Source organism: Dendrobates tinctorius, unplaced genomic scaffold (assembly GCF_039654945.1).
Source record: "Dendrobates tinctorius isolate UK_male_01 unplaced genomic scaffold, ASM3965494v1 ptg000058l, whole genome shotgun sequence".
Lineage (NCBI taxonomy): Eukaryota > Metazoa > Chordata > Amphibia > Anura > Dendrobatidae > Dendrobates > Dendrobates tinctorius.
Genome location: NW_027361726.1, coordinates 17,570,670 through 17,585,162, shown reverse-complemented (window position 1 = coordinate 17,585,162; position 14,493 = coordinate 17,570,670). Strand labels below are relative to the sequence as shown.

The window sequence follows — 14,493 nt, the reverse complement described above, 5'->3', positions numbered from 1 at the left end:
GTCACATGCTAACAATGGTGGAAGAGAAGTGTTGAAGACCTGATTGGCTGCAGCAGTCACTTGACATTCATGCTGGAAGAGAAGTAGAGGAGACTGGAGGGGGACACGGCCAACTTAAGCCATATGTAAAGATTAAGAAAGGAGTGAAAACTCATTTAAACCAGGGCAATATACGATTTTATTTGATAGAGCAGCAGTTTGTGCTTCAGAGTTGCTGATCCTAACATAATATACATGTCACGCCCCCCGCAGGTGGCACACATGGTTCGTGGACCCACTGTACCACAGACCGGATCTTCCCTGAAGGGTTGTAACTACCACCTTGGTGTTCACTGGAACCTCCAGTGGTTAGGTCAGGCTTGTACAGCAGGGAGCTGCCAGGTGCCACTCAAGGGCGGCGTCCGTCAGTAGTAGCTGACCTCAAAGGTCTAAGCTATTAATCTAGATTCTTAGACAGGGTAGGTAGTCTACTGGGAAGTTCAGACTGTGCAGACAGAAAGGCCACTTGGTACAGTTCAGACTTTGCCACTTGGGACGGTTCACACTGTGTAGGCAGGATGGCCACTTGGGACGGTTCAGACTGTGTAGGCAGGATGGCCACTTGGGACGGTTCAGACTGTGTAGGCAGGATGGCCACTTGGAACGGTTCAAACTGTGCAGACAGGATGGCCACTTGAGATGGTCCACACTGTGTAGGCAGGACGGCCAATTGGGATGGTTCAGACTTTGCAGACAGGACGGCCACTTGGGACGGTTCAGACTGTGCAGTCAGGATGGCCACTTGGGAAGGTTCAGACTCTGCAGACAGAACATCCACTTGGCATGGTTCACATTGTGTAGGCAGGACGGCCACTTGGGACGGTTCAGACTGTGCATACAGGACAGCCACTTGGGACAGTTCAGATTGTGCAGGCTGGATGACCTCTTGGGATGGTTCAGGCTCTGCAGGCAGGATAACCTCGGGGTACAGATTCTGTGGATGTGGTTTCAAGACACAGACACCGCCGATACTAGGCTAATGGGAACACGGGATATGGTAATAGGCTTAACCGACTACAGAAGGGACGTGGCAACCTACAGCTGCACACAACACACCTAACACCAATAAGGGTAGCTCAGGCACTGCCACCGCCCTATGGGCGATGGTGCCTTTAATGCAATATGTCTCCCAGTTTTGGGTGGGTGAAACCTTGCAGGTGAAGACATTACTAAATGGCTCCTAGCTGTTAGCAGGGGCCATTTACCATGTACGCGTGCTGCCACTTTAAGAGCAGGGTGTGCTGCTGAGAAACAGCATGGCGTGCACAGGAGCAGACAGGAAGGGAGCAGGGAACACCGTGCAGGGGCGCCAGCCATAGCGCTACAATACATCTTGTTACTGATCCCTTTAAGGTACAGTTGTGGCCACAAGTATTAACACCCCTGCAATTCTGTCAGATAATAGTTTCTTCCTGAAAATGATTGCAAACACAAATTCTTTGGTATTATTATCTTCATTTAATTTGTCTTAAATGAAAAAACACAAAAAGAATTGTCCTAAAGCCAAATTGGATATAATTCCACACCAAACATAAAAAGAGGGTGGACAAAAGTATTGGCACTGTTCGAAAAATCATGTGATGCTTCTCTCTGCACAGACAGTCAAAAATGCCACAAGATGGCAATACTGTCACATTTTTGCTTTGCACTTTTTAAGCTGCGTGGTTTTTGCAGATGCCAAACATTTTGTTGATGCATTTTTGATTGCACCATGAAAAATTTAAAGGGAACCTGTCATCATGTCCTTTTTAACATGGAAACTGTCCCCAGTGCGCTGCAACGTGGATCACTAACACATCGCTTTTTTATTAAGAGCAGCACTGCAATCACGTACAAAAAGCACTTTATATAGTTATATAGTACCTGTCATAGGGGTGTGCTTCATTTAATTCAGTTACGGTTGTCGCCGCCCACACAATTTGAATGATGTTCCTGGGGGTTACGTCGACATCACTCAAATCCATTTTGAAAAATCAAGCGCTTTTGCAGTCTTAATCTGAGAGCCGCGCATGCGCTGTGATGAGCGGCTCCCCGTGTGTGCGCACTGAAGCTCTGTGTAGTACCCAGCTTCACTGACTGTGCGGCTGGAGAGGCTCGTCAAGCGTGGCTCCACGTTACACTGCACAAGCGTAGACCCATGCTACACTGCGCGAGCACGACTCCAGGATACACTGCTCAAGCGCAGCTCCACGATACACTGTGCAAGCACGGATCCACAATACACTGTGCAAGCGCTGATCCACGATACACTGTGCAAGTGCTGGTCCACAATACACTGTTCAAGCACAGCTGCACGATACACTGAGCAAACACGGATCCACCATACACTGTGCAAGCGCTGGTCCACAATACACTGTTCAAGCGCGGCTCCACGATACACTGCTCAAGCTCGGCTCCATGATACACTGCGCAAGCGCAGCTCCATGATGCACTGCTCAAGCGCATCTCCACGGTACACTGTGCAATCGCGGGTCCATGATACATTGCGCATGTGTGGCTCCACGATACACTGCTCAAGCGCAGCTCCACAATACACTGCGCAATCGCGGGTCCAAGATACACTGCACAAGCGCGGGTCCACGATATACTGCTCAAGCGCAGGTCCACGATATACTGCTCAAGCGCAGGTCCACGATATACTGCTCAAGCGCAGGTCCACGATATACTGCTCAAGCGCAGGTCCATGATATACTGCTCAAGCACAGGTCCATGATATACTGCTCAAGCGCAGGTCCATGATATACTGCTCAAGCGCAGGTCCACCCTATACTGCTCAAGCACAGGTCCATGAAACACTGCTCAAGCACGGCTCCACGATACACTGCTCAGGTATGGCTCCACAATACACTGCGCAAGCGCGGCTCCACGATACACTGCTCCAAGCGCAGTTCCACGATACACTGCTCAAGCAGAGCTCCACGATACACTGTGCAATCGCGGGTTCACGATACACTGCGCAAGCGCGGGTCCAGTATAGCTTCACAGACTGTGCAGCTGGAGCCGCTCATCACGTCGCAAGCGTGGCTCCACGTTACACTGCATAATCGTGGGTCCACGATACACTGCTCAAGCACAGCTCCACGGTACACTGAGCAATGGCAGGTCCACGATACACTGCGCAAGCGTGGGTCCACAATACACTGCACAAGAGTGGATCCACGATACACTGCGGAAGCGCGGTTCCACGATACACTGCTCAAGCACGACTCCACAATACACTTTGCACGTGCGGTTTTACGATACACTGCTCAAGCACAGCTCCACGGTACACTGAACACTTGCAGGTCCACGATACACTGCTCAAGCGTCGGTCCACGATACACTGCACAAGCGCGGATCCAGGATACACTGCGCAAGCGCGGATCCACGATACACTGCTCAAGCACGACTCCACAATACACTTTGCACGCGCGGTTTTACGATACGCTGCTCAAGTGTGGCTCCATGATACACTGCACAATCGCGGGATATTTTGAAGCAGATTTGAGTCTTTGGCACAACCCCGGGAACATCATTCAAAATGTGTGGGCGGCGACAACTGTAATTGAATAAAATGAAGCACACCCCTATGACAGGTATGATATATCTATATAAAGTGATATTTGCACATGATTACAGAGCCGTTTTTAATGAAGTTGCATATTACAACGCACAGAGGATAGCTTGCATGCTAAAAAGTGTAAGTAACTATGTAAGTGAAGCATAAACTGTGAATTTTGGAAACTGTAGAGCTAAAAATCGAAAACCCTGCAGAGATTTATGGAGAGACCACGAGGTGGGCTGAACCAACACTCATTACGATGGCCACATAATTTGCACTCAAAATCAGGCGCTCGTTGGCCATAGTGGATGGTTGACAGGTCATGGGATTCTCCTTTTAGCACTCTGATCGATACTGTAACAAATTCCACAGTCACTAGAGGGTTAATATGCTTGGAAAGAATTAATCCATTTTTCTTTCTATAGGATGTTACCTGTCATCCCCATTATCCTGCAGTGTTAATCTCTCGCCTTTCTCCTTCCTTCTCTCTACAGACGCAGAGCGGTATTTTCCTCGTCTTTATTAGAGCCACATAAACAACTCGTCGTCTGTTGGAATTGAGGGGCTGCGGGGGACCGGCGACAAAACTGAAAACTGTGCATGTTACAAAACAAGTAGGTCCTGTCAATAGCTGCACGGGTCAAGGCGGCTCTGCCGTCACCCTGCGAATACTAACACAAGCCGAAGTCTGTGCACAAGTCATCACCCCCTCGGTGTTTGCTTTATGTCACAAGTGTCTGATCCCATCAAGAAACATTTCAAGGGAACCAACACGGCACAACGTACGTCAGCAGCCAGCTCAGGTTTCCATCTATCACATACAGATACATTGTATAATGCAAACTGATAAAATATTGCAATCTACTCCTCAGTATATTGTCTGGTCATGTGATAGTCACAAAGTTCTTAGCTTGTAGCAACACATTGGACAGCTCCCCCAAGTGGTAGCTGCAGACAGGATGTTATCATGTATCTCTGTATACACGGAGCTCCCCCTAGTGGTAGCTGCAGACAGGATCTTATCATGTACTGTATCTCTGCATACAGGGAGGTCCCCCTAGTGGTGGCTGCAAACAGAATCTCATGTATCTCAGTATGCAGGGAGCTCCCCCTAGTGGTGCCTGCAGATAGGATCTTATCATGTGTCTCTTTATACAGGGAGCTCCCCCTAGTGGTGGCTGCAGACATGATCTTATCATTAGTCTCTGTATACACTGTATACAGGGAGCTCCTCTTAGTGGTGGCTGCAGACAGGATCTTATCATGTATCTCTGTATACAGGGCGCTCCCCCTCGTGGTGGCTGACAGGATCTCATCTTTTATCTCTGTATACAGGGAGCTCCCCCTAGTGGTGACTGCAGACAAGATCTTATCATGTATCTCTGTATACCATGAGCTCCCCCTAGTGGTGACTGCAGACAAGATCTTATCATGTATCTCTGTATACAGAGAGATCTCCTTAGTGGTGGCTGCAAACAGAATCTCATGTCTCTCTGTATACAGGGAGCTCCCCCTAGTGGTGCCTGCAGATAGGATCTTATCATGTGTCTCTGTATACAGGGAGCTCCTCTTAGTGGTGGCTGCAGACAGGATCTTATCATGTATCTCTGTATACAGGGAGCTCCCCCTAGTGGTGACTGCAGACAAGATCTTAACATGTATCTCTGTATACAGAGAGATCTCCTTAGTGGTGGCTGCAGACAGAATCTTATCACATATCTCTGTATACAGGGAGCTCCCCCTAGTGGTGGCTGCAGACAGGATCTTATGTATCTTTGTATACAGGGAGCTCCCCCTAGTGGTGGCTGCAGTCAGGATCTTATCATGTATCTCTGTATACAGGGAGCTCCTCTTAGTGGTGGCTGCAGACAGAATCTTACCATGTATCTCTGTATACAGGGAGCTCCTCTTAGTGGTGGCTGCAGACAGAATCTTATCATGTATCTCTGTATACAGGGTGCTCCCCCTAGTGGTGACTGCAGACAAGATCTTATCATGTATCTCTGTATACCGTGAGCTCCCCCTAGTGGTGACTGCAGACAAGATCTTATGTATCTCTGTATACAGGGAGCTCCCCCTAGTGGTGGCTGCAGACAGTATCTTATGTATCTCTGTATACAGGGAGCTCCTCTAGTGGTGACTGCAGACAGGATCTTATCTTGTATCTCTGTATGCAGGGAGCTCCCCCTATTGGGGGATGCAGACAGAATCTTATCATGTGTCTCTGTATACAGGGAGCTCCCCCTAGTGGTGGCTGCAGACAGGATCTTATCATGTATCTCTGTATACAGGGAGCTCCCCCTAGTGGTGACTGCAGACAGGATCTTATCATGTATCTCTGTATACAGGGAGCTCCCCTAGTGGTGTCTGCAGACAGGATCTTATTATGTATCTCTGTATACAGGGAGCTCCCCCTGTTGGAGGATGCAGACAGAATCTTATCATGATTCTGCAGAAAAAAAAATGCTGCACCTGCTTAAAAATTATATTAGGAAAGTATTTGGCATAGAATTTTGAACTAATTATGGAAAAAAATGGTGTCCAAAAGTATACACGGTGTAATCAGTTAATATTATGGTCTGGTGATGTGAGGATGACAATGTACGGCTTTTCAGGAATGATTATGAACAGCATATTAAACATTGCATCTGTGCAGAATATTCCACAGCTGTCAGGATTTATTTAAAAGGCAATATCCTTTCTCTGGGTTTTATTTAGTAGCTGTTTATACCATGTGCAAGATAGTTAATCCCGAATGCATGAGTCACCGGTGTATGATTTCATGGAGGGAGCATGGATCATATGTGCGCAAATCTGTGATCTGATGGGACACATGTAAAAGGAAAACAAATAGGTGAGGGGGGCAAGAGGGGGCGAGTGTGGAAACCTGCTAGAATAATTTATGTGGTTTATGTAAGAAAACAAACAAGGAACAGAAAGATGAATGGAATTTGCAGGTTGAAGTGTTTGGAAATATCCAGAAATTCTGATGGGACTAAACTCCTTGAAGGAGCAAACTAATCCCAAAACTGGTTTACTGAACCATGGCCACATATTGTATGAAGTCCCAGCTGCAGCTTTATTAAAGAAACACTCTGGACAAAACCGATACATTGTATTAGGTGCAGAACCCGAGGGGTCCTAAATACCAGGGACCTTCGGTGACCATAGTAACGTTAGCAATAATCTACTGCTGAAAGCAAATCACCTGGAATCGACTTTCAGATACAAAGTACTTTAGTTCCCTGTGTCCACTGAGCTCGGGCTCTTGTCCCTGGTGGGCAGGAGTTTAGTTTCCTGGGTTCTGAATTCCACCTCTTTAGTTTCCAAATTCTCTAGAGTTTGTTTATCACTCAAATCCGTCATTGTTTTATCACCACTTCCACTATTGTGCAGGGTTTAGCTCCAAGTCCAACATGACTGATGTCATCATTTCTCAATCTTTGACTATAAAAATTTTAATTATCCTCTTGACATCAAAGTCAGATAACAAGGAGTTTTACTGCCCCATTGCCCAATGATTGATTTCCTGGTTTCTGCTATTAAGGGATTTTGTTCCTCATTCCTTGATGTTTAGCAACTTAAGTGTCCTGTCCCTGGTGTCCAGAGGTTTAATGTCATCAGCCCTGAATGTCCAGTAATTTGGTGTTGAGAAGTTTAGTGTCTCAGTACATGATCTCCACTAGTGCAGAGCTATAGTCCCTGGCATTCGGAGGTTTGGTCACACTATTCCTTGGTTTCTAATAATTTAGTATAACAAATCTTGCTTTTGCGATTTTTAATATATGATATCCTGTAGTAAAGTTCCATAGTTCCTGGGTTCAGAGGTCATGTACATTTACTTCATCATCACTAATTATTAAGTGCCTGTGTTCTTGTGTCCAGTATCTTGGTGTCCTTGATCCATTGTCCAGTGGTTTAGTGCCACGGGCTCTGGTGGATTAGCTCTGCAGTTCCTGATGTCTTGAGGTATAGCGCCTCATTTCATGATATCCAGTGATGTAGTACCATGATCCTTGGTGTCCAGTAGTCTAGGACTACAGTCCCTGGTGTTCAGAGGTTAGGTACACCCAGTTCATTACAGTCTGCTATTTTGTGCCCTTGTTTTGGTGCCCAGTAGGTTTGTGGTCTTATGCTTCATGCCTAGAAGTTTAATGACCCTGTCCTCTGTCTTCAGTACTTTAGTGATCCAGGCCCTGGTGTTCAGTTTAGTATTTCTAGTGTCCAGTACTTTAGTGATCCAGGCTCAGGTGTCCAGTATGTTAGGGATCCAGTCTGTGGTGTCTAGTTTAGTGTTTCTGGTATCCAGTACTTTAGTGAACCATGCCCTGGTGTCTATTACCTTAATGATCCAGGTCCTGGTGTCCAGTACTTTATAGATCCAGGTCCTGGTGTCCAGTACCTTAGTGATCCAGGCCCTGGTGTCCAGTACTTTAGTGATCCAGGCTCTCGTGTCCATTGCTTTAGCGATCCAGGCCCTAGTGTCCAGTACTTTAGTGATCCAGGCCCTGGTGTCCAGTACTTTAGTGATCCAGGCCCTGGTGTCCAGTACTTTAGTGATCCAGGCCCCGGTGTCCATTACTTAAGTGATTCAGGCCCTGGTGTCCAGTACTTTAGTGATCCAGGCTCTGGTGCCAGGACCTTAATGATCCAGGCCCTGATGTCCAGTACTTTAGTGATCCAGGCCCTAGTGTCCAGTACCTTAGTGATTCAGGCCCTGGTGTCCAGTACTTAAGTGATCCAGGCTCTGGTGCCAGTACCTTAATGATCCAGGCCCTGGTGTCCAGTACTTTAGTGATACAGGCCCTGGTGTCCAGTACCTTAGTGATCCAGGCCCTGGTGTCCAGTACTTTAGTGATCCAAGCCCTGGTGTCCAGTACCTTAGTGATCCAGGCCCTGGTGTCCAGTACTTTAGTGATCCAGGCTCTCGTGTCCATTGCTTTAGTGATCCAGGCCCTGGTGTCCAGTACTTTAGTAATCCAGGCCCCGGTGTGCATTACTTTAGTGATTCAGGCCCTGGTGACCAGTACTTTAGTGATCCAGGCCCCGGTGTCCATTACTTTAGTGATACAGGTCCTGGTGTCCAGTACTTTAGTGATCCAGGCTCTGATGCCAGTACCTTAATGATCCAGGCCTTGGTGTCCAGTACTTTAGTGATACAGGCCCTGGTGTCCAGTACCTTAGTGATCCAGGACCTGGTGTCCAGTACTTTAGTGATACAGGCCCTGGTTTCCAGTACTTTAGTGATCCAGGCTCTGATGCCAATACCTTAATGATCCAGACCCTGGTGTCCAGTACTTTAGTGATACAGGCCCTGGTGTACAGTACCTTAGTGATCCAGGACCTGGTGTCTAGTTTAGTGTTTCTGTTGTCCAGTACTTTAGTGATCCAGGCCCTGGTGTCCAGTACTTTAGTGATCCAAGCCCTGGTGTCCAGTACCTTAGTGATCCAGGCCCTGGTGTCCAGTACTTTAGTGATCCAGGCTCTCGTGTCCATTGCTTTAGTGATCCAGGCCCTGGTGTCCAGTACTTTAGTGATCCAGGCCCCGGTGTGCATTACTTTAGTGATTCAGGCCCTGGTGACCAGTACTTTAGTGATCCAGGCCCCGGTGTCCATTACTTTAGTGATACAGGTCCTGGTGTCCAGTACTTTAGTGATCCAGGCTCTGATGCCAGTACCTTAATGATCCAGGCCTTGGTGTCCAGTACTTTAGTGATACAGGCCCTGGTGTCCAGTACCTTAGTGATCCAGGACCTGGTGTCCAGTACTTTAGTGATACAGGCCCTGGTTTCCAGTACTTTAGTGATCCAGGCTCTGATGCCAGTACCTTAATGATCCAGACCCTGGTGTCCAGTACTTTAGTGATACAGGCCCTGGTGTACAGTACCTTAGTGATCCAGGACCTGGTGTCTAGTTTAGTGTTTCTGTTGTCCAGTACTTTAGTGATCCAGGCCCTGGTGTCCAGTACTTTAGTGATCCAAGCCCTGGTGTCCAGTACCTTAGTGATCCAGGCCCTGGTGTCCAGTACTTTAGTGATCCAGGCTCTTGTTTCCATTGCTTTAGTGATCCAGGCCCTGGTGTCCAGTACTTTAGTGATCCAGGCCCTGGTGTCCAGTACCTTAGTGATCCAGGCCCTGGTGTCCAGTACCTTAGTGATCCAGGCCCTGGTGTCCAGTACTTTAGTGATCAAGGCCCTGGTGTCCAGTACTTTAGTGATCCAAGCCCTGGTGTCCAGTACTTTAGTGATCCAAGCCCTGGTGTCCAGTACCTTAGTGATCCAGGCCCTGGTGTCCAGTACTTTAGTGATCCAGGCTCTTGTTTCCATTGCTTTAGTGATCCAGGCCCTGGTGTCCAGTACTTTAGTGATCCAGGCCCTAGTGTCCAGTACCTTAGTGATCCAGGCCCTGGTGTCCAGTACTTTAGTGATCAAGGCCCTGGTGTCTAGTTTAGTGTTTCTAGTGTCCAGTACCTTAGTGATCCAGTCACTGGTGTCCAGTACTTTAGTGATCCAGGTCCTGGTGTTCAGTACCTTATTGATCCAGATCCTGGTGTCCAGTACTTTAGTGATCCAAGCCCTGGTGTCTAGTTTAGTGTTTCTAGTGTCCAGTACCTTAGTGATCCAGTCACTGGTGTCCAGTACTTTAGTGATCCAGGTCCTGGTGTTCAGTACCTTATTGATCCAGATCCTGGTGTCCAGTACTTTAGTGATCCAGGCCCTGGTGTCCATTTGTTGAAATATGTTTGATGCAACAACTCCACTCCTGTCTATCAGTGGTTAGTTGCTAGGTTTGTATGCTGTTCATAAAGTTAAAACAAAAAAAAAACTCAGAGGCCCACACTGTATTTCCTGTGTCTATGTATGAGAGAAGCAGCCTGCTGTAGATGCTGCATAGATAGACACACAAATGATTTATTCCTGATCTGTTAAGCTTATCATATATTATTCCTGTTTGTTCCTGAATAAAGAAGCTCTGTTACACGCTTGGAGAGTATCCTGAATAATCCGCTGCCAACAGGTTACGGGCCCAGAATGACACAGAACCCCAGCGTAACACAGCAACAGAAGCCCAAGCAAAAGCAGCACAGTGCAACAGAGAAGATGTCCAATAGCAGCAATCCGGTCAAGTTCTCAGTGCCAGGCCTCACTAACCAGAACTTCCAGTCCTGGAAATTCAAGGTGAAGATGCTGCTCATAAGAGAAGGTATGTGGAAATATACTCAGGAACAAGTGCCTCGTCCATTACCAGATGATTGGCTAGAGAGGGATCAGAAAGCACAAAGCACAATCTCCCTCAGTGTAGATGATAATCAGATTGTGCATATATGCAAGTGTGCAACTGCAAAGGAGATGTGGGATGAGTTACAGAAAGTGCATGAAAGATCAAATCTCAGCAAAAAATTTTATCTCATGAGAAAGCTGTATCAGTCTAAGCTATGTTCAAGACTGTATAAGAAACACCCTAGAGATTGTGGAGCATCTCAGGGGTGTTGGAGAAGAAATTAAATATTTTCATGATGCTGCACTTCTATTAACTGGTCTTCCAGAGAGTTATGACACACTCGTGACTGCACTAGATCCCTGGCCAGATGATGAGCTGACACTAGAGTATGTTAAAGGCAAACTTGTGGATGAATTCAAGAGAAAAATGCAGCATATAGGCAGCAGTAATGAATGCAGAGCAGAAACAGCATTAAAAACACAGGATTTCCCTAAATATAAGAGCAATCTAAAAGAAACTTGTGAATGTTTTGTATGTAAAAAGCCTGGCCACCTTTAAAGCAAACTGCAGAATTTGGAAAGCAAGAATGAGTTAATTTAAAAAGCAGAACCGTCATCAAAGGGTTAAAACAGCTGTAAAGGAAGATTCTGCATGTGTTGAAACTGCATTTAATGCCAGTAGAGGCACATCTGCAAAGCATATATGGTGTATAGATTTTGGTGCAAGCAGCCATATGACAAATAACAAGGATTTCTTCACTGACCTTAATGAAAGCAAGTCAGAAAAGGTCATCTTAGCTAATGGTCACTATATTACTTCAGAAGGAGTAGGAGGCGGTTACCTCCACTGTCCAGTTTCCTCAGCACAAAGCAGAAAGATCCCAATAAAGGATGTTCTCTATGTTCCCAGCCTTGAAAGCAATCTTCTGTCAGTAAAGAAGCTCAGGCAAAAGGGGGATGTATTTACTATTAAAGATAACAGCTACATCATCTCAAAGTAGATCACACTCTTTAAGAAGGAAAAATCCAAGATGAACTTTATCAGCTAAAATGCAAAGAAAGACTGTACAGTGCTAGACAAGATCTGCATAAGTACTGTATCCATGTATGGCACAGACGTCTTGGGCACAGAGACCCAGAAGCAGTAAGGAAGCTAGCTCAATTTACAAATTGTATTGAAATCTACCAGTTTAGTCAAATGATGAAGTGCACTAGCTGTTTTAAAGGGAAAATGTCCAGAAAATCCTTTCCTAAAATAAGCACCACTAGATCTGCACAGCCTCTGTATCTGATACGTACAGATGATGCAGGTAATGCAAATGAATATACAAGTGGTAAGGTAGAAACCATTTTGAAAAAGGATGGAATTGTGTTCCAGGCTACCATTCCATACAACCCAGAACAAAATGGCATTGCAGAGAGAAAGAATTGTACTTTCTGTGAAAGAGGAAATGTATATTGCTTGATGCGAATCTACCTACAACGTATTGGGGAGAAGCCATCATGACAGCTTGCTATCTTTAAAACAAAGGCCAGGTAAAGCCACAAATACAACTGCATATGAGTTATGGAACTGCATGAAGCCTAACCTGAAGCACCTCAGGATATTTGGAAGCAAAACATTTGTGTATGTTCCAAAAGAAAAACATTCCAAGTGGGAATCACATGCAAAGCAAGGAGTCCTGGTGGGCTATAGTGAAACTCAAAGGGGATACAGAATCCTGCACCCACAGATCAACTCAGTAACAATCAGCAGAGATGTAGTGATTGATGAAAACTTTGTATCACTCAAATTCCATGAAGTTACACCAGTTATTCAACCTAAGAAGCAAGAACAAGAATCTCAAACCCAGACATTGAAAAGGGAAACACTGAAGTGTGGATAAGCTCTGAAGCCTCCAAGGAAGACACAGAAGAACCAAGTCAACCTCCAGTCATGAGTTCAGAAAGGCCAAACAAAGGTATCCCAGCTAAACGCCTTTCTTATATGGTCAGAATACTTCATGAACCAGAGCCACAGTCATGGCAAGCGATGCAAAAACTGTCTGTACACGAGAAGCAGAAGTGTAAAAATGCTGCTAATGGAGAGATGGAATCACTTCACCAACTCCAGACATGGGAGCTTACTGAGCTACCACAAGGAAATATAGCTATCGGATGTAAGTGGGTCTTCAAAAACAAATATGACTAATAGGTAAAGTTCACCGGTTTAAGGCAAGATTGGTCGCAAAAGGGTACTTGCAAAAGTACGATGAAGATTAAGATGCTACCTAGCAATGAGAGTAAGAGACAAGCAGTGAGGGCGCTTTTGTACATAGCAACCACAACTCATCCGGATATCACAGCCAAAGTCGGAATTCTCTGCTGACGTGTAAGCAAGCCACGCCAAAGAGACTGGAATGCAATTAAGAGAATTCTTCAATATCTTAAATTAATTCAAAGGCTAAATCTTAAGATATCTGCATCAGGAGATCTCACTCTCAGAGGTTATGTGGATGCAGATTGGGCTGGAGATTCAAGTGATCGGAAAACAACAAGTGGTTGCTTGTTCAAGTAATGAGAAAATTCAATTTCTTGGTCAGGCAGAAAACAAGTGTCAGTTGCATTGTCTTCTACAGAAGCAGAATATATGTCTGCTGCTTATGCAAGTCAAGAAGTAATTTGGTTGAAACAACTTTTGGAAGATTTCGGCAAACCATTAGCTCAACCAACAGTTATCTATGAGGACAACCAAGGATGTATTGAACTTGCCAGCAGTGAGATTAGTGCAAGGACTAAGCACATTGATGTAAAACATCACCACTTACGTGACTTAAGGGCCTGTCACACTAAGTGATATCGCTAGCAATATCGCTATAACTTGTGACGTTATAGCGATATTGCTAGCGACATCGCTGTGTCTGATACTTGCCTACGACCCGCTCCCCCGCTGGTTATCGCTGATCGCGCGAGAACGTCCAGGGCTGTTTCTCGTCGTCAGCTTCCTGCGGCGCTTCCTGTGGAGAGACGAGCGACGAGCGTGGAGCCGGGCGGGAGGACGCAGGATCGCCTAGTGTGACAGGTAAGTTGCGACCCCCGTCCCCAGCGATGTCGCTGGTGAGATCTGCCTGTGTGGCAGCTCACTAGCGACCACTTAGCGATGTACCAGCGACACTGAACGCGTCATATCGCTGGTCGGGATCGCTGGTACATCGCTAAGTGTGACAGTACCTTTAATGGAACGTGGTGTACTCGAGTTTGTTTATTGCGAATCTGACAAGATGATAGCTGATGATGATGACAAAGCCATTATCAAGAGCCTAGTTTGTGGACTTCAGAACCGCAATGGAACTAACAGGATAAGTAGTTGTTGGGTGGGGGTGTTGGAATTTGTTTGGTGCAACAACTCCATTCCTGTCTGAGTGTTTAGTTGCTAGATTTGTATGCTGTTCATAAAGTTGGAACAAAACAAAAAAAACTCCCAGAGGTTTGCACAGGTGACTGTATTTCCTGTTTTTCCTGTATCTGTGCATGAGAGAAGCAGCCTGCTGTAGATGATGCACAGATAGAGACACACAAATCATTTATTCCTGATCTGTTAAGCTTATCATATATTGTTCCTGATTCTTCCTGAATAACAAAGCACTGTTGTCACACGCTTGGAGAGTATCCTGAATAATCCGCTGCCAACACTCGTACTTTAGTGATCCAAGCT

General features: G+C 46.0%; 1 long non-coding RNA gene across 1 annotated transcript in view; it reads left to right on the top strand.

The window, feature by feature from the left end:
• Nucleotides 1–14,493, top strand: part of LOC141092226 (uncharacterized) — a 90,838-nt gene that overhangs the window by 65,438 nt on the left and 10,907 nt on the right. The window contains exon 2 of the long non-coding RNA XR_012232716.1: nucleotides 4,075–4,194. This is a non-coding gene — a long non-coding RNA (uncharacterized lncRNA). The remainder of the gene's footprint in view (nucleotides 1–4,074; nucleotides 4,195–14,493) is intronic.